The 20,749-nt window shown below is 39.9% G+C and overlaps 1 long non-coding RNA gene across 1 annotated transcript; it reads left to right on the forward strand.

The window, feature by feature from the left end:
• The first annotated feature begins 668 nt into the window (after positions 1-668).
• On the forward strand, positions 669-20,178 carry LOC142924750 (uncharacterized). The gene is made up of 3 exons (XR_012941832.1): positions 669-807; positions 6,779-6,874; positions 18,292-20,178. It is a non-coding gene; the product is annotated as an uncharacterized LOC142924750 (long non-coding RNA).
• Positions 20,179-20,749: the final 571 nt, after the last annotated feature.

Raw genomic sequence — 20,749 nt, forward strand, 5'->3', positions numbered from 1 at the left:
ATATATCTGGATGGCTTCATGATCAAATCTTTGATGGTAGCCAGACGGCTTGCAGAGCACATTGGTCTCGGAGAAAACAATATAATGGGAGCCCACAGCGTTATAGCAATGATCAGCAACGGCTGAGGAATTAGTTCTGCCGTGTTTCAGATCTGATTTATGCTCGTGGATCCGATCAGAGACATGACGTTTCAGATATATAAACATAGACGTAACTTCACCCGAGAGGACGGATATAAATTGAGCAATCATTGGAAAGAGGTTATTAACCAAATTAAACAAAATAACCTTTTCATAGTTGTTCCATCTTATTTACTGGGTATTAGTCTATTTTACCGAGTTAATTGCATCCTTAGCGTTTAGCAGTGCGGCTGTTCTGCTTTCGATGTCATCATGTATCTTGGCAACAATCATGTTGCCCTTTTACTCTCAGCGTCTCTGCTGTACCTGCAGTTTACTCACCCCTCACATCATTCACCCCCTTACCCCTCCTCTATGACTTATTTAACTGCCCAAACCCTGGTCTCTCTCCCACTTCAGTAAAAATGTCCTTGCTGTGGTTATCACACCTGATGATGACTGCTTGTGTTGCAATCGAAACGTTGTGATTTTTTTTTCACCTACGTGACTTTACCGAAAGAACCAAAGAGTATGGATCCTTGCAGTCACGAAAACTTCAGATCTAGAATGAACCATCTCTACGGGGAGGGATTCCACTTATCTGTTAGAGCTTTTAACAGATAACGGGACAAGAAATCACAGCTAATCGAGTCGCTATCTTTCCTCAAGAGATGCCGCGACAACAAGGTAATACCTATCGCATTTACACTCACATCTGCTGCTGTCACCTCACTGAACGCTAAACGGATTCTGTTTAAAGCGAGCCTATCACTAATCTCAGAGAGAATAAGATTGCTCCGATTTGAACTCGATAATTTAGACAAGATTCTCTTACAATCACACTTAACATTAACGGAAAAATGTCCACTTCTGATTGGGATCGTGTAGATAACATGACTTTCTCCTCAGCTAATTCAATGTCAATCAAGTGCAAAGCCAACTTGATCGCTACATTCAACCTCTTGTCAAAAAAGACTCCAGACCCACATTTGGAAAAGTTAGATTCTAATAAGACTGTAATCAATCAGAGTAGCATCCCAATTTCTGACAACCTAAAATCGGTACTAGCCAAAGGGTTGAATTTTGCTGTCAGCTCCAAACATATCCCAGTGGATGATATAATTGCCCAGGTCGATGTAGCCCTAAAAGGCTTGGGACACATCCCGACAGATGTTGCTAGAGTTGAAATTGCTACCATCCTTAATGCAAAAAAACCTGTTAGTAATATCAGCAAAGAGGAACGCTTGGAACTGGCAAAATTGAAAAAGAGGGATGACATAGTCATCCTCTCAGCCGACAAGGGCAATGCCACTGTCATCATGGATAAAACCACATACAACAACAAAGCCCAGGATCTTCTGAATGATCGTAGCTACTCCAAAATCAACAAAGCTCCCACTAACAGCCTGACGACAAAAAAACAACAATATTATTACTGGTTCGACCTCTCTAATTGAACCAGCTAAACAGCTCTCCCTAAAAGCTTCTGCTGCAAGACCACCCAGATTCTATGGGCGTCCTAAGATCCATAAAGAAGGCACACCACTTCGGCCCATTGTTTCCACTATCAACTCACCTACCTACAAGCTAGCCCGTTTTCTGTCTGACACCTTGCTTCCATTCACTGGCAAGACTACCTCAGCAGTACTTAATTCAGCTCACCTACCCCATTGGAACCTCCTTTGCCAGTAGCAAAATATGATAATTGTTTTTTTTTACCCCTTTATCTGGCAACAAAACTGACACCTTTTTTTTCAAGGAGTCATGTTTGCATTGACCACAATACCTGCGGTCGGTATGCAAACAAAAAACACAACTCTGATGATGTATGCACTGTCCTTGAAATTGATTAGTCCACACCCGAGACAGCTTTTCTTAGAGCCTCGTCTCACATGGTTTTGGACCAACAAACACAAGGTCCAGGTCCGATTCAGTACAGTACACAAAATCCGTGATCTTATCCCATCTGTGAAGGATGTCATTCCTGACTTGCAATTCCCTGGAGTCTACAAACTAAGTTGCATCTGTGGTGACTGTTACATTGGGGAAACGAAACGTCATGTCTCTTACCGGATCCGCGAGCATAAGTCAGATCTGAAACACAGCAGAACTGATTCCTCAGCCATTGCTGATCATTGCTATAACCATGTGGGCTCCCATGATATTGTTTTCTCCGAGACCAAGGTGCTCTGCAAGCATCTGGCTACCATAAAATATTTGTTCATGAAGCCATCCAGATACATAACTTCGACCGAGAGGACGGATATAAATTGAGCAATCATTGGAAAGATGTTATTAACCAAGTAAACTTTGTTTTAACTGTTCATAATTGTTCCATCTTATTTACCGGGTATTAGTTTATTTTACCGAGTTAATTGCATCCTTAGCTATTAGCAGTGCAGCCATTCTGCTTTTGATGTCATCATATATCTTGGCAACAATCATGTTGCCCTTTTACTCTCAGCGTCTCTGCTGTACCTGCAGTTTACGGACCCCTCGCACCATTCACCCCTCTACCCCCCTCCTCTCTGACTTATTTAACTGCCCTAATCCTGGTATTTTTCCCACTTCAGTAAAAAAAAATCCTTGCTGTGGTTATCACACCTGATGATGATTGCTTGTGTTGCAATCGAAACGTCGTGATTTGTTCATTCAAATTTATATATTTTTATACTGTTATTTTATTTATTCATTATTTGTTTTTTCACCTACGTGACTTTACCGAAAGAACCAAAGAGTATGGATCCTTGCAGTCATGAAAACTTCAAATCTAGAAGGTACTCCAATGGGCTCTCAGTTATCTCCAGCTGTAGCCAATGTTTTCATTGAGAAATTTGAGACAGATACCATCCAGGCATCCACCCTACGTCCTTCCTTGTGGAAGAGATACGTAGATGACACGTTCGTCATCTGGCCACATGGCTTACCAGCTCTGGACCAATTCTTCATCCACATCAATTCCATACACCCAGTCATCAAATTCACCATGGAGGTGGAAAAGGATAGCAAGTTACCATTCTTGGATGTTTTAATCGAAAAGAGACCTGATGGCTCAATGGGACACTCTGTCTACAGGAAAGCCACCCATACAGATGCCTACCTAAAACCTGACTCCCACCACCATCCATCCCACAAGAATTCCCTCATCAAAACTCTACACCATAGGGCTCGTTGTATTTCTGACAATCACCACCTAGCCAGTGAACTGGAGCACCTACACCAAGCCCTCAAGATGAATGGATTTTCAGACTACACAATTCATAAAGCTATCACCCCAACCGTTGAGAAAGAACCATCTGAGGACCCAATAAAAACCATCACCTTGCCATACATAGCAAGGTTCGATTCAACACAGTACATAAAATTCGTGATCTGATCCCATCTGTGAAGGATGTGATTCCTGACATGCAATACCCCTGTGCCTACAAACTAAGCTGTGTCTGCGGCAGCAGTTACATTGGGGAAACCAAGCGACATTACGCGGACTGGGTTCGTGAACATAAGGCAGATCTGAAACATGGTAGGACCAATACCTCAGATGTGGCTGATCATTGTTTTAATGCTGTGGGCACACTCGAAATTGATTTTGCCAAGACGAAGGTACTCTGCAAACCCACTGGCTATCAGCAAAGATTCGTTCATGAAGCCATCCAGATATATAAACACAGACAATTTCAACCGAGGAGATGGGTACAAACTGAGCAATTATTCGAAGGATATTAACCAGTTTAGGTCATAACTGGCTGTGATGTTCCCTTCTTCCCTGCCTATGTTAGCAGTTATTTTCGACTCTTTGAGTTACATTCACTAACACAGCTACCGTTGCTCGTTTTCCTCGATGTGGCGGTGGCTCTTGCCGAGCTATTTCCGATTTTACATTTATATGCAAATGTATAACATTGACATGCTAATCTCTCACAATACAATGGCCACCCTCACAGCTTCGTCGTCATGGGTATGGCTCAGCTCTCTGCTCTTACATTGGCCTGCAAATTTCATCTCTAGCCCTGTCCATTTATCCTTGGGCTACACCCATCACAAACCTTTATAACATCCTGCCTTAGTTGCTCTCTCGCCATATCTTTTTCCTGCCTCAGCAGCTCTACTGCTATTCTTTTTCACCTGATGATGATTGCTTGTGTTGCGATCGAAACGTCGTGTTATTGTTATTATATATATATTTTTCTATCTATGTGGCTTTACCGAAAGACCCAAAGAATATCAGTACATAGTTCATGCACGATCAGGCATTGGATGACATTAAAATTCGAAATGAAGGCCTAAATTATCATTTGAGTGCCATGTAAAATGTGAGCTGACCTTTTGGCAATCTCTCTTGAATTGCCCATCTGCTTCCTATTCATATTAGCATCTTGCTGTGCACTCTCCGTTTTCCCTCCAAACTTTTACTCTGTAATGACCAAGCCAATAACCATACAACAAGGTGGCTTTCACGAATGCTGTCTTTCCTATTCGTATACAAAGCAAAGTTCCCGAATTTACCCAACTAAATGTTCTCCTTCCTCAAATGTTGCATGGTGCAGTGCTCGTCCCCAATGGCAGCTCTGAGTCTGAGGGTGGAAACTCCACTTTAACGGTTGGGTCTTGCACACCTACTTTACACAATGCGGTAAACATTTTGTTGACTTTGGAGAGATTATGGGATGAGTCGGCCCTTGACAGGGATTTGAACATGCAAGGCAACCTCCGAGTCAGGCACTGCAATCACTGTGCCAACCATTCCGATGAAAGAAACGTATTCAAATGCATTAATGCATATAAATGAAACACTTCTTTAGAATGGAAACTGGACAGCTTTGCCAACTGAGTGGCAGCACGGGCACTCATGAATTGTGCAATCAGCCATAACAAAAATATCGGCCTCTTTTATCCTATCAGACATTCGTCAAAAACAAATATTTCCCCACTGCAAAACATTCTGCATTCTACAGTGTGGCATCAGTCAATTTCACCCCATCTTGCTCTTTTGCACTTTCAATTTTATGGTAGAGCAGACACAATGACTATACACCCCCCCCCACCCACACCCATGCTCCCTCCATCACCCTCCTTCAAATGTTACGGTTATGGCTCCTTGGTGATACTAAACTGTAACGCGTACTGAGGCCAAAATCCAAGTGCAGCCAGATATTTTTCTCTCCCGCTTTTTAATGTATTGTTATAATTCACAGGATATGCTGCTTACCAGTTGTCTATACGAGCGGGTGCATTGCTTGAGAGGACCAACACAATATTAGAAACACTCTTTCTACAAAGCGCTGACCTTTGTATCATAATACTGGTCCAAAAACCATGTTCCAACGTGCTGAGAAAATAGAAAAATCTAATTACAGGTAAAAAAAGACGTGATTTTAAATTCTCAACATTGTAGAAAATATATTGCTATTATTGTTGCCAAATATAATTGGGAAAATACGGTGTAAAAATCATCCCCGTTTTAGAGCTCTTACCTCATTTCCTATATTTACTTACCTGGGTGCATGGCTTCAAATATGATAAATGATTATTGATAAAAATCAGTTAATCTTTTCAATCAAAAGTTTAACAAAAGCTGCATCAAAACTATTTGCGACAATATTATTAAAATTCAAAGTCTCCTTGCTCGAATTGCTCCTTTAAATTCACACATTTATACATTTAAAAGTTTAGGACTGAGAATTATATTTGTAATTTGATTTTTTTAAGTTTGCCTTTTCGATTCCAATCGTGATATCTCTGTCTCTCGCAATGAGCAGTGTACCACTGTGTCAGAGAATGGCTGGAGAATATGATGTAAAAGAACTACTTCTTAGATCACTTAAACCGGCCTCACTTACAGGTACTCGGGGCAGGCAATGTCATACGCCCTACAAAGAGTGTACATTGCATAGCAGACAAACCAAAAATGTAGATTCTCATAGATGAAATACACGTTTTGTATGTATGTATGTTGCACTTCTTTCACACCATATGTAGCCAACCATACTACTCAATCATGGAAAGTTTTTTTTAGTATGTATAGTTGACTGAGTTTAGATTGTATCGTCGCCAGATGCATTTGGGACCTGGCTTAATCACGGTTGTAACCCGTAAACTCGACAGTATGAAATATGTAATTGGTGCAACATAGCAACATTTTCCCATACCTACGATGAGCACGGTTGGCTATGTATGATGTCAATGAAGTTCAACATACATGTATAAATACACTCGCTTTCTAAGCAACTCAGCAACATCTTACGGTGGCCAAGTCTATCCATAGCAAAATCGCGGCGGATTTCCCACCAGTTGGTGCTTCGCTTATCAATTTTATAAGATGTAAGCTGACCTCATACTGGAATTTGAACTCACGCTCTTACAATTGGGGGATTGTTGCTGTACCAACCGAGTCACGTCTCGGCCATAGCATTATTGTGAACTGTCTAAAAAAAAAATTACGCAGTTGGTAGAACAGCAGGATTTTAAGCATTGAGTCATAAGTTCAATTCTAGTTTAGAGTCAATTGCCTCTCATCGCAGTGGGTTTGGTAAAATGAGCACCACCTGAGGATAAAGACTTTGTGAGACTAAAATATGGTAATTCTCCTAACAGCAGACAGCTTCCTTCGAGCGCTGCGAAGATAGCCCTCCTGATATGTTTCCGGGTTGTTTCATGACAGGCTGTCAGCACATGGAGCGATATGTCTAACATTGACATGCAACACAACCCGAAAGCGCATCGGTGGGCTATGCAGCGCAACCACGCACATTTTCAGGTTGGTACCAATGGGGCATTTCCACAGTTTTATTGCTAGCGAGACATATATATTAAATGGTATATGTATTAATATGTGTATGAATAATTGATATTTCTTAATGGCAAGTTGTGAATTGAAATGCTGGTCAGGGATCAAGCCAATCACCCAGCCACGGTTGTTAAATTCGTACCACCTATTTTGAAAATAGGTGGTATTTTGAAAATAGTGATGCCATTTTAAACGCAAAATTAATTGGAAGACAAACACAGTTATTGGCTTACATTAATTAAATAACATATGTCCAAAGTGATACAATATTTTTAAAACTATTTTTCCATCAACGTTTTCCAGTGAATTCAATACAAACAAATTGTAGTTGAGTAATAAGAGCAGTGGATATAAACCCGACGAATAAGTACACATTCTACATAATGCATAGATGCAATTTAACCACTAAAATTGTAGAAACATTCACAAGGAAAACTTAACAAATTATTGAATTGTTTTGTTTACGTGACAAACCTTACTCATTGGCTGTCGGGTGGTGGCGGGTTTAACGAAATTCATATTTACACGATCTAACCCCAAAAAAACTCTATTATGATTTACATATTATACCAGTAAATATAACAACAATATTCTTCCAGGAATTGTCTGGCTTTAATATAGCCATAAAGTGTTTTAAGTCATGGTTTTAAAGCTGAAAGGTGTGGACTTTTCTGTTCTCGTACATTGTCTATGGCTGGGACCAGAATATAGGGATTCCACTGCAACATGGTTGGCAAGCACATACACCAAACATAATGTAAGTCAATGAAGTCAAGATCTGATGTTCCCACGTCCCCAAATCCCCGTGCAAATTAGAGTACACTCCTTGCTAATTTCCAGCACACGAAGTGTCCCAATAGCTCTGAGGTGTGACTATTGATCATGGAGAATTTCTATTTCGATAAGGGTTGTAGGAGATTAGACAACCACACCTTGACTCTGACCCTGTCAATAATCCCGAGAGACGTGTTAACCCTGTAAAGATGTTATTTATGTTTGAATACAAGGCTTATTTTTGTCCTTAATTATAGTTTTCATCAAGGCAAATTTGATGCAGCTCATTGCTCAATAAAAAAAACCCAATTATAACGAATGATTTTATACGTAGGAATAGCAGCGCGGTTTACACTTTAATGTTGAGCTTTGAAATAAAGTCAGTAGCTTTGGGAGATGCGGAGTGAATCTCAGAGATGTGTCTGGGAGAATGAGGAGCAGTTATTCACATCATGTACCCGTTGTTTGGAATTTGTCAACACATTTTCCCTGTTGAATGTACCTGTGTTGATATTGGTGCATACGTCATCTGAACATCCGTTGGAATAATGAGCAGTGCTTTTTGGCACAGCAGACTCTGATCTAGCAGTGGAAATTCTAACTATCGTCATCCCACAACCGTATCCGGAATGTGAACTTACGAACTTTAGTTCACCAGCTCAGTACTCTAACCACAGCTCCGCCTGGTTATCGTCCTGTGGATAGACTTTTCCCTGCCATTGGAAAGTGACATATTTACCAATCGCTCAGGGCTCATAATGAACATGAGCATAGCCCAATTCTCTTTTCAGCATGAAAAAACATTTTGTTATTTTTCACCCAAGGTCAAACCATTGAACTTAGTGCATAATTTCATCCACATGTCATTGTGGAGAAATAAAGTTAAAATTGATTGGAGTTACCTACATTTTACATTAATATTTTTGTTGTTTTTTGTTTAATATTGCAGACTGATCTATATATTTTTTTAACCATTAGCAGTATTTTGCCATACCCAAAAAATGAAACTACACCATTTATATCTAGGCTACGGCTTACATTGTCATAACACGAAGACAATAATTGCCCATCTAATACGAACGATCCTTAAATGTTTAACCTAAAATAAATCATATTCAAACTTGTCGGTTACAATATAATATGGAAAGTGTGCTCTTGAGAATTAGCAATTTTAACTTAATTTATCTGGCACCACACCACGCATGTCAAGTTTGCCGTTTCACATTCATTTGTTAGCACGTGTGACAGTAAACTACTGCAGATCACGTGATAGATACACCGGAGAACAAAGCATGCTTGATCGTTCGTGGTATTTCTTACGCAAAAGAGAGGAAACACTTCTGTAGAGTTAACGGTGTTGTCTTAAAATACATGTCTGAATATTTTTCCAAGGTAATTTCCCACTACTACCCCAACACAATTCGTATATATAAATACACCAAATGAAAAAAAAAACACCCTTGCACTTTGGGGCCGTCATAAATGACGTCACGCAATTTTGGACAATTTTTGACCCCCGCCCCTCGTCATACGGCGTCACAAAAAGTCAGACCCCCCTCAAATATGACGTCACAAAGCTCTGCCCCCCCCCCAAAAAAAAAACATGCTTCAAATCGCTTTAAACTATTGTTATTGTAGTGCGTATTTAACGTGGCGCTGCACTCTGATGTAGGAGAAAACATTTATTAAAAAGTCTATTTAATTAAGTAGAACGTGTTGTCTATATTTATTTAAAGTTGCGCATTTTGATGTGACGTCACATTTCTCAACCCCCCCCCCCTCGTCACACATCGTCACAAATGTCTGACCCCCCCCCCCCCAGGTGCGTGACGTCATTTATGATCGGCCCCTTTGCAACCATTTGTAGACATATATTGAATATCCGGTGTCTTTATGAGTTAATAACAATGAGTGCCTTAAATATGTTTAATCTAACAAGCAGTGTTATATGGAGCTTCCACCTGTGGAAAACTGTTTATGCATAAAGTAGTTCTCTATAGGGGTCTAATTGTCAATAATTCGCTTTTATGGAGCCAATGTTTAGTATCTTTGATCTTTATCCAATGGACAAGCTGTACAAAACGGCCATTTTTTATTTTAATTGGCAACCACTTTTGGGCTTTGTGTGGTCAAATGTCACTTCATCAGAATGCAGAGATAATAAACTGCACGCCTCTCGTGTGTGATTTAAGGAGGGGATCTGCCGAGCGATGTGAACCCTCTTGGCTGTTGTTCATTCACTCCTCATATACTTGAAACCTGATGCATCGACTCACCGTAATTCCATCTGCTCATGACATTGATCGTATTAAACAGTTCATGGTGATGGCCAAGGTTTTGTCAATGTCAGGGCGGCTTTGCTAGTCTGCCAAAATTATACGTAATGCACATTTCATCATATATATTAGATTTTAAAAAATTGGCAAACACGAAAGCTGTACACGTGTGCCAATCTTTAACTTTAATCTACAGGTCACGATATTTCAATCATGTGCTCCTAGAATTTCAGCGTGCAATGTCCATTACACATGATAGAAAGATCATGATCTGTATATTAAAGAGACAGATAAGAAAATGTGTAAATCCCCACTGATGGTGAGTCACAAAGGTTCATTTTGAAAGAAAGTAATGAGATCTAACTTATTCTATGAGAATAGGTTTTCCCCTTTTTTCTGGCAATAAATAGTTGTTGAGATGTTAAAACACCAAACTGAAACCTTTTACAAGGAATTATGTCTGCATTAACCACAATAGTTGTGGTCAGAGTGCAAACAAAAAACATACTGTGATAATATATGCATTGTTTTTTAAACTGATTGGTCCACACCAGACACAGCTTCATTTTTAACCTAGTCTAAAAACGGCGTATGACCAGAGGACGCCAAAAGGCGTACAGCACAAAGACAAGCGTTATCAGAGTAATGAGAACTCGGGTGAGCAGCTACATCATGGGACCTCCCTTGCCAGTACCAAAATATGAGAATAGGTTTTCCCCTTTTTCTGGCAAGTATTGTGGTTAATGCAGACATGATTTCGCGTAAAAGGTTTCAGTTTGGTGTTTTAACATCTCAACACCTGTTTGTTGCCAGAAAAAAAGGGGAAAATCTATTCTCATATTTTGGTACTGGCAAAGGAGGTCCTATGATGTAACTTATTCTATTTAAGCTAGTGGCCCACAAGGTAATGATATGAAGAAGATTATACCAAGAGTGTATGCAAATTATTTGTCCAAAGAATTCAGTGTAAAACTTTGATATTTGATCATTAAATTGTATACAGCATCACAGTCGTAATATTTATTAAGCACATTCAATTACATTGTGACAAAGTGCATCACAAATCGCACATTCTTGATTTGGCTCAGACACATTCTGTCTGGCTAAATTATGTCATTGTGGTATTTTGTATTGTAATTTTTCTTATTTTTTATCTGGAACTATCTACGGTATTTTATACAAAAAAAATCCACAAAGTGTCTGGTTATACATAATTTATAGGCAATGTCCTCACTCAGTTGTAATCGTCGAGTGAGTATTGTGCAGTGCTCATCTCCATTGATGGCCTCATGCCAGTCATGAGGAGTCCAAATTTCATGATGGGAACCACTCTCTTTTTCTCTCTCTCTTTGGGACAACCACTGCCGGATTGACTTACTGCAAAATGGTACTCATTTCAGCAACACAGCATGGACGATGGGCTACGTCAGCCCCACTTGGAATTGGATCCATAGCCTCATTGAAAAGTTGGGTCGCTTTGCCACACCACCATACTGTCAGATAGATAAATACATACATATATACACGAATGAGACTGCCAGCAAGAAACTAACAGCTACAACACTAGCAAAAAAAAACCAAAACAAAAATTCGCAAAGTGGATTCTGCAATGTACCAGTCTTGTTATTTATAATGGAAACGCAATATTGTTTTATAGAGTTTGGGGGGAGGCACTCCATATATTTTTTTGTTTTGTTTATATATGTAAATGTTATTATAATCGGAGGTGACGTCTCAATGTGCGCCCAGCACAAGAAAGGGCATCCCAGGCAGTGTCACAATCTATCTTCGTATTACTAAAGCGACACTCGGGCATGCTGATATGCCGGAGGGGGGGGCTCGTTTTGGGATTTCAAAGGCAGACAGAGGTGTAAGTGCAAAGGTTGCGCCGATTCATTTGCGAGGGCTACCAGAATGTCCTATCCGATCATGTGGTTAAATCATTCACCTCCGCACCCCCTCACCCACTCCCTGTGATGGCCGATCACCCCCCTCGTCCCATGCACTTTCCCTTGTTTGGCTAATACGTATGAAGGTATTTGGAAGATAAGTGATTGCTATATATATATCACGCTCAGCACTATATCACACATGTATGGATTTTGGATTCTCTCACATGGACATAATTATTACCATTGGTCATAGTTTACATCCCAATGATAAATCATGGAATGGCTGTAGAGTATTTATATTCTCGCTATGGAGGTATTGGAGAAGCTTGGTTTTCCTTTCTGTGCCAAGTTCTCTTTAACTCCTGAGTCTGCTCTAACTCCAATTAATGATTTCTACTACTACTATACAAAGCACAGAGCAGGTCGAAATTGGAATGTTGTTGTGATATCTCATAATCTCTGGTGGATGGAGCACCCAGTTCTTACCTAATTGTACTTTCCCACCGTCCATAGCCAACTGCTAATCGGAGGTGCGGGGGAAGAACAACAAACCAAACACAAAAAAACTGTTTTAAATAAATGAGCTTTAAATATTCATTTAAAATTGCATAGCTCCAGTGTCTCCCTAATAACAGAAGGCGGAGCGTTCCAGATGACCACATAAGCGTATCTGAAAGCACACGATGCGGTGAGTGTCGTGTGGTGAGCCAAAAGCCATTGCAAGGATGACGGAGTAGGCGTGGGGATTTACGGTCTTTGACAAGAGCACTTTGTGTGTAATGATTGCGAAATTCTCAATCACTTGAATCACTTGATAGGGTGATTGAGGATCCAGTTTTCACTGGTTCACTTCAGTGGTCCGTTTCCTCCTCATCACTCTTCTTTCCTTTACTAACATGGTTGCTCTTCCTGTGAATTTGACTCATTGGTTGAACACCGTGTTCAACCACCACACTTCAGGTCACAACAAGTCACACTCATACACTCACTCAACCACCGCCAAACTACCACTCATCCACTCAATCACCCGCTCACTCAACCACCACACTGCAGGTCACAACACACACACTCACCCACTCATCCACCAGTTCATCCACCAAATCACCCACACACTCACCACCACACTGCAAGTTCTCACTTCTCTTTCTGCTTCTTCCCTCGCACTGCTCCATTTTGGAATTCCCCCCCATTGTCTCTTTTCAGAATCCTTCATATACTTGCTCACCTTTTATCTATTAGATTGGTATTTGTGCCGTTTATTTCTGGCTGCTTTGCGTGTCGTGCCTTTGAGCCTATGCTCACTAACTCTTCGTTTGTGTCTTGATAGGCAACTTAATTTCCAAGTCTACCACTACAAAATTGCTACTAAGTTGCAGCTCAGAGTGCGTAGTTGTCACTTAACTGACACTAATTGCATTTACATTTATGCATTTACATGTTCCATATAGAGTGCTTTACAACATAAGAGGGAAACAACATTGGGTGAAGAACATGCAATCTTGTGTTGCACTTGTAATGACACAATACGATTGCTGATTACACTGAACACGAGCAGGTGAATTCTAATTAATACTGAAACATTTACAAAAGAGTACCATCGTGTGGCCTGGCACCAAAATCACCTGTAATGCACCCAGTATAGTCACATCTCAGAAGCCAATCAGAGTTGAACCTAAATAGCCCTCGGAACCTTGTCAAATGGCTGCGGGAGCTACGTTGAGGCTATCAAGGGGCAGTGCAGAAAATGTCAAACTTTCGTGTCTACACTCCCCACATTCACCATACCATACTGACCGGGGGTGGTGAGGTATGGTCATATAATCTCAATGACCGAGAAGACAATCATCCACCAGTATTTTACTAAAGGGCTATACATGGAAATTGGCCAAGGTGTGTGAAGCCAGCAGTTGTTGTCCTTACTCAGTGTTCTTCATTGCAAGGCCCTCGGGTCACTGGCGGCCCCTCATGGCCTTCAGTGCGGCTCTTGACGTGTGGCCCCCGACAATACACAAATGAGAAAACACTCCATCAAGGTGGCTTCATATTACAATTTTGGCTTTATAATTATTAAGCCTACTGTATATTGTTTCATTGCACATATAGAGTCCTATTTAGGGTACTCCCCATCAAGGTAGATAGTTGACATTGGCTACATCTATAGCTTTTGCAGCATAAACAACAGGACATATCTGAAATCCAATGTTTTTTATTTTAAGGCCCCCAATCTCAATTTTAAGTGCCCCATAAACATGTTTGTGCGTGGTGTTATTTAGAAACCCTTCAAAATGTAAGATTGCGTTTTTCCTTTGATAGAGCGTTAAACAGAAAATACAATTACAGTGCGCACCATTCCTCTATCTTTTAATGTTTTTGAGATATTTCTGATTCAAGCTGTTTTGAACGAAAAAAATACGCACGTTATGGTGTTCAAATCTGAATATTCGAAAACGATAAAAGGTAGGAGCTTCCCCTCATAGAGTATTAAGTTAATAATGTGTTGTTCTTTCTAATAAAATAAAAAAAACGAAAACTATATATTGAGCGGCTTCCGATGGGTACGTCTTTAAATATAAGAAGTTGGATCAAGTCTTGGCATGCCATGTAGCTTAGATTGGAAGGTATAATATTGTATTGTATATTAGTCTAGTTTATAACATGGTTATGGTGCAGCACAGGACAGAGCAACGCACCTTGGTCGCTCTGCTTTAGCGTTTTCCTTTGCCCAGCCGCCACCCTCCTCCGCTCCTGAGGCGGTGGGGGCTGGGTAACATGCTAATTCATATAGTCTAAAGTATAGGGTGGTGTAAAGTAACGCATTGTATAATTCATAGGTGGAATTTGTCTTTGGATATGTAATTATGCCATGTAGCTTAGATTGGAAGGTATAATATTGTATTGTATATTAGTCTAGTTTATAACATGGTTATGGTGCAGCACAGGACAGAGCAACGCACCTTGGTTGCTCTGCTTTGGTGTTTTCCTGTGCCCAGCCGCCACCCTCCTCCGCTCCTGAGGAGGTGGGGGCTGGGTAACATGCTAATTAACTCCGCCCACACACCTTTAAAAAAGACGCGGTCTTTGCTTGGCAGCGTTCACTCAAGCGCTGTCCTCTGGACAGACCTGTTTCTTCACCTGATGAAGGCTACTTGTGTTGTGGCCGAAACGTCGTGAGAATTTTATTTTATTATGTTTTATTTTTATTACTTTGTTTCCATTCTACGTGACTTTACCGAAAGAACCAAGAAGATGAATCCCTGCAGTCACGAAAGCTTTAAATCGAAAAATTTGAATCAAGTCGTCAACGATTTTAGTTTTTTGGCACAAAAATACGATTTTTTAGTAGTTGTTAGTGGTCTGATCGTAGATAAAAAAAAGAAAATAAAAAATAATATCAGGTTAATTATTATATTTATTGAAAACTTTTGTATTGGGAAGACAGGCTTATTAACTAGTATTAGATACATCATGGGATCTCATTTGCCAGTACCAAAATACGATCATAGGTTTTTCCCCTTTTTTCTGGCAACAAAACAGGTGTTAATATGTTAAAACATTAAACTGAAACCTTTTACAACGAATCATGTCTGCATTAACCACAATGCTTGTGGTCAGAATGCAAACAAAAAACATACTCTGATAATATATGCATTGTCCTTGAAACTGATTGGTCCACACCAGAGACAGCTCTTTTTTAGCCTCGTCTTAAACGGTGTTAGACCAGAGGACGCCAAATTGCGTACAGCCCAGAGTAATGAGAGCTCGGGGTGAGCATATATATTTTGTACTGGCAAAGGAGACCCATGATGTCGATGCTATCCATAAATGGTCATGTGGAATGTATCCCACCGGTCTATGGCCATTAGGAAGGAGTATCATGCCTCCATTGCTCGGTCGAACATGGAGAAACTGACTGACATTGTTTAAAAGAGAACACAAAGGGAAAATACCTTCCAGACAAGTGTACGTAAGAGCCATGCATCACCACTCATTTCCTGCGCCAATTGTATGGGTAAGATGGCTAAGCTTTTGGTCTAAATATACATTTTCGAATAGCCAAACGAAGACAATGTGTCAAGGTGAGATATCGAAAAGTAGCGAGAGGAATGTGAAAAGTTAGCCTTCATAGCTGTCTTTGTTCCTTCCACGTGGCAGTTTATGCTGTGCACATTTCAGGTTGTCATATCACAGTTTTATCGCTTGCATTTAGCTTTTCTGACTTGGAGTAATATCCATGCAATGCAATTGGCAGTAGGGTTGGCAGAGGCGATGGAAGACTTCACCAAACACAGACCATGTTGTGCTCATAACTCTTGATATCTCAAGTTAAATAGCACCCACACTAGTTTTGAGAGGGATTGAAATTTAATCTCGAACTCTAATGATATGATCTTTGTTTTTTTCGGTAAAGTCAAGTAGAAATAAGAAAAAATAGAATTACATAATATACGACGTTTCGATTGCAACACAAGCAATCATCATCAGGTAGAGGAAACAGCCGCAGAGAGGGAATTAACACAGATACAGAGAGACGGAGCATCACACTAAATCAAACAGGGTTTAGCAAAATTTGGAAACTATGTAAAGCAACACAGACGGTCGGTTAAAACACAATTAATGCATGGTCTGGTTGAATACACTATTTCAAAGATTGTAAAATTGTAAGTTGAATGTGAAATTTAAGATAGTGATAGAATACATACCGTAGAGAGACCTATGGGGGGAGACACGCACTGAGAACGCTAAAATCATGGCACATACCTTCACGAAAATGCTTAACGTTTGTATCGGTACAGTATAACATGGAAGCTGCTGTAATGTAACGGTTATCACACTGGATTTGTAATCCGGTTGGATGCAATCTTCTGCCGCAGCAGTTCAAACAACAGGAACGTTTCTTAAATCTCTCTGTAGCCTCTGTCCACCTTGCATTAAAAATGAGTACACCATAGTTAGTCAATAGGTAAGTCGTGTTTGGTGGAATAAAATGTGGGGACTACCTCCTCTTCCAAGATGTCTAGCCAGTGTGGAAGAGTAGGCCAAATATCATTTGGAGGGTCTCTCTATAGCTCCCTGCAGTGGAGGCCCTTCTCGAAGCAGTGGTGTGAGCAGGTGATTTCGGGTTTCCAGCTTTGCATGTTGCCTCTTCTAGAGTACTATTATCATGATACAAATCAGTAGTCTGATCTGATTGGTCCTCATTATTAAGAAAACGTCAGGTATTATGCGTACGTAAGTAAGTGGCCATGAAGGGAATATTAGATAATTTTAGGTGGCACAGATAGTTCAGCACATGAACATCATAATTTATATATATCAATTTTAACAGAAGTCTCTGCAAGGTGTTCAGGAGTGTTGTGCTGTAAGAGGTACGTCTATAAAATTAGATGTTATCCACGATCCTGTCTACCTTGTGAACGTTATAGATCCCATGACACGCTTTCATAACAGAAGAGATGTTAACCGTTCCGTGAACTTTCTGAAATCCCACCACAGGTGAATACGCTTTTGGCACCCTCCAGAGTCCTCTGAAATGACTAATTTTCAAGATAAATGCGTCCTCAGAGGGAGCTGGACATCTGTTAAAACGAGATGTGCGTGTCACAGTTAATCAACCACGCATTAATATGTTGCCAATGAGAGAGTAATAAATGATTATGAGAGCCTTTAAACATTTAAATGCACATTTAAGTCAAACAGTCAAAGCCTCTGCCTGTTCAAAGCAGTTCCAAGTGAAAACCTTGAGTTAAAGTTATACATTCCATTGTTGAGCCAGGTTTTTTTTATTTTGCTGCATAGAACATACTCCAAAATGATACTGAATTTTCACCCAATGTGGATGATGGACTGCTTTATAGATATACATTTTGAAACAATTACAGGGCCATTAATTTTTAAATGTATAACGAATAAAGGCTCAGTAAAGTACTTCGATTTCGTGCTCAAGGCCTCAGCTAGAAGGAACTAGAGAGCCCCTATAGAGGGTAGTTGGCCTACTCTTCCCCAGTGTCCTGACGTCTTGGAAGAGGTGGGCGTTTCCCACGCTTTACCCTATCAAATGCAGGCTCTCTGCCGTCGCAGAACCACCGATGTTTTGAAACAACATCGTTTCCTCTTTTAGCCTCGTAAAAAACATCTTTCTTCGAAAAAATATATCCATAAGAAAAATGTTAGTGCCAGATGCAGCTACATTTGCAGCTGTGATTTCAAACTACGAACTTTACCCGTATATATTTTTTTTATTTTAAGGTGCATTGTGGTCGAGGGGCTGTACATTATAGTGTGCTCTTGTTGTGTTGCTGCCTTTCTCAAGCTTACATTTAGAATGTATGCACTAGTACAATGTGTAATTGCATGCTTTATAAAAAAAAGTGTAACTTGCTTAACTTTTTCTTGATCTTACTCTTAATTTTATTACTCTTTCTTGTATTTTTTGTTGTTGATGTAGCAAGCTGACCCCCCTCATCAAGAAATCTGTGAAAAAGATCTCCATTGCTCATCAGATTTCTCAAGTCTTCATAAACATTCTGATTCTGTTTGACAATATAAAATGCATATAACTCGTAATAATTTAAAATATAAACCCACTGCTGGATGAAGGGCTCCCCATGCCATGATTGCCACTGTATAACCGCTGTACCCCAATATTAAATGTTATAGTAATATATAAAACTGAATACGTACTTATTTTCAATTTTAATGATAAACAGTCTGTTATTGTTTTCGGTAAAGTTATGTAGATAGGCTCAAAAAACAATAAAATAAACAAAAAACTACGACATTTTGATCGCAACACAAGCGCCCGTCATCAGATGGAAAAAAGGGGGGAAGCCGCTAAAGGCAAGCTGTTTTAAAGGTTTAAAATGGGCGTAGCCCAAGCGTCCTGTTAAACAAGCAGAGACAGCTATGTTAATAGGGTAGACACGTTCGTCATCTGGCCACATGGCCTACCAGCTCTGAACCAATTCCTCAACCACATCAATTCCATACACCCAGCCATCAAATTCACCATGGAGGTGGAAAAAGATGGCAAAATAACATAATTGTAGTTAACGGAAAAAAATAAGCTAAATTTTTGGAGAAGAAACACCAAAGGCAGGTTTCTGTGCTGTCATTCTTAAACAGGTGCTAATGCCATCAGAATTCAGTGATTATTCTTTGGATCTTTTGGTAAAGCCATGTACTTATCTACGTTACTTTACCGAAAGACCCAAAGAATATGAATTCCTGCAGTCATGAAAGCTTTAAGTAAAAAATCTGTTATCTTGAGCTTGGCATGAACCACTTTAAATTACGTTATACAACAAAGTTTGCATGCTTAATCACTGCAAGATATTCACAGTGTTCATACATTTGTGCTTACACAATTTGTTTGGCTCTAACTTGCAAATATACACTTTTGTCAGAATGTGATCTCACAATGAAAGATTCTGATTTTCGCAAGTTGTTTCTACTTTTAATTTGGAGAAGTTTTTTTAAAAGGGAAAATAGCATCTTCTTTGGTTCTTTCGGTAAAGTCACGTAGAATGAGAATAAAATAATAAATTGATAAAATAAAATAACAATAATATTCTCACGACGTTTCGGCCACAACACAAGCGGCCTTCATCAGGTGAAGGGACGTTTCGACCACAACACAAGCGGCCTTCATCAGGTGAAGGGACGAGACTGTCTGGTAGGACAGCGCTGGAGTGAAAAAAGCCACGTTCAGATCGCGACCTTTAAGCTGTGTCAGAAGAAACAAAGCGCCTTGACAAAGGAATTAGCATATAATTTAGCATTTAAATGGCCGAGTGATTAGCTTGTGACTGGTCACAGAAATGGCTATGTTAAAGTTAAAGCATACACATCCGCAGAGGCACCCCTTGACAAAGGAATTAGCATAGAATTTAGCATTGAAATAGCTAAGTTAAAGCATACACATCCGCAGAGGCACCCCTTGACAAAGGAATTAGCATAGAATTTAGCATTGAAATAGCTGAGTGATTAGCTTGTAACTGGTCACAGAAATAGCTATGTTTAAAGTCAGAGCATACACATTCACCGAGGCACCTAGTACAAATCAAACAGGAGAATTTAGCATTGAAATAACTAGGCGAATTCGCCTGTGTATGCTCTGACTTTAAACATAGCTATTTCTGTGACCAGTTACAAGCTAATCACTCAGCTATTTCAATGCTAAATTCTATGCTAATTCCTTTGTCAAGGGGTGCCTCTGCGGATGTGTATGCTTTAACTTTAACATAGCCATTTCTGTGACCAGTCACAAGCTAATCACTCGGCCATTTCAATGCTAAATTATATGCTAATTCCTTTGTCAAGGCGCTTTGTTTCTTCTGACAGCTTAAAGGTCGCGATCTGAACGTGGCTTTTTTCACTCCAGCGCTGTCCTACCAGACAGTCTCGTCTCTTCACCTGATGAAGGCCGCTTGTGTTGTGGCCGAAACGTCCCTTCACCTGATGAAGGCCGCTTGTGTTGTGGCCGAAACGTCGTGAGAATATTATTGTGTTATTTTATTTGATCAATTTATTATTTTATTCTCATTCTATGTGACTTTACCGAAAGAACCAAAGAAGATGAATCCTTGCAGTCACGAAAGCTTAAAATCGGAAAATAGCATTTTAGTGTGATTACTGACTTCTTGTAATTCAAACTAGATTCGAAGCTTAATTCTTGTAATTCCTCATGCAATCTAATAATGCACGATGATTGGTGCAGTATTTTCTAATTAATGTATAATAACCATACGACTATTTCCGTAATGACTTTTTAAAATTCATTACATTCGGCTCGCAAGCTAGGTGGCTGAAGAGTAGAGTAAGAGTCTCACTATTGGAAGGTTGTGAGTTCAAATCCTGACTGGGGGTTGACTCAGCCTATCATTCCAATGGCAAAAGTCAACAGT

The sequence above is a fragment of the Petromyzon marinus genome, chromosome 16 (assembly GCF_048934315.1).
Source record: "Petromyzon marinus isolate PM22_M1 ecotype Great Lakes invasive population chromosome 16, UKy_Petmar_22M1.pri1.0, whole genome shotgun sequence".
Taxonomy (NCBI): domain Eukaryota; kingdom Metazoa; phylum Chordata; class Hyperoartia; order Petromyzontiformes; family Petromyzontidae; genus Petromyzon; species Petromyzon marinus.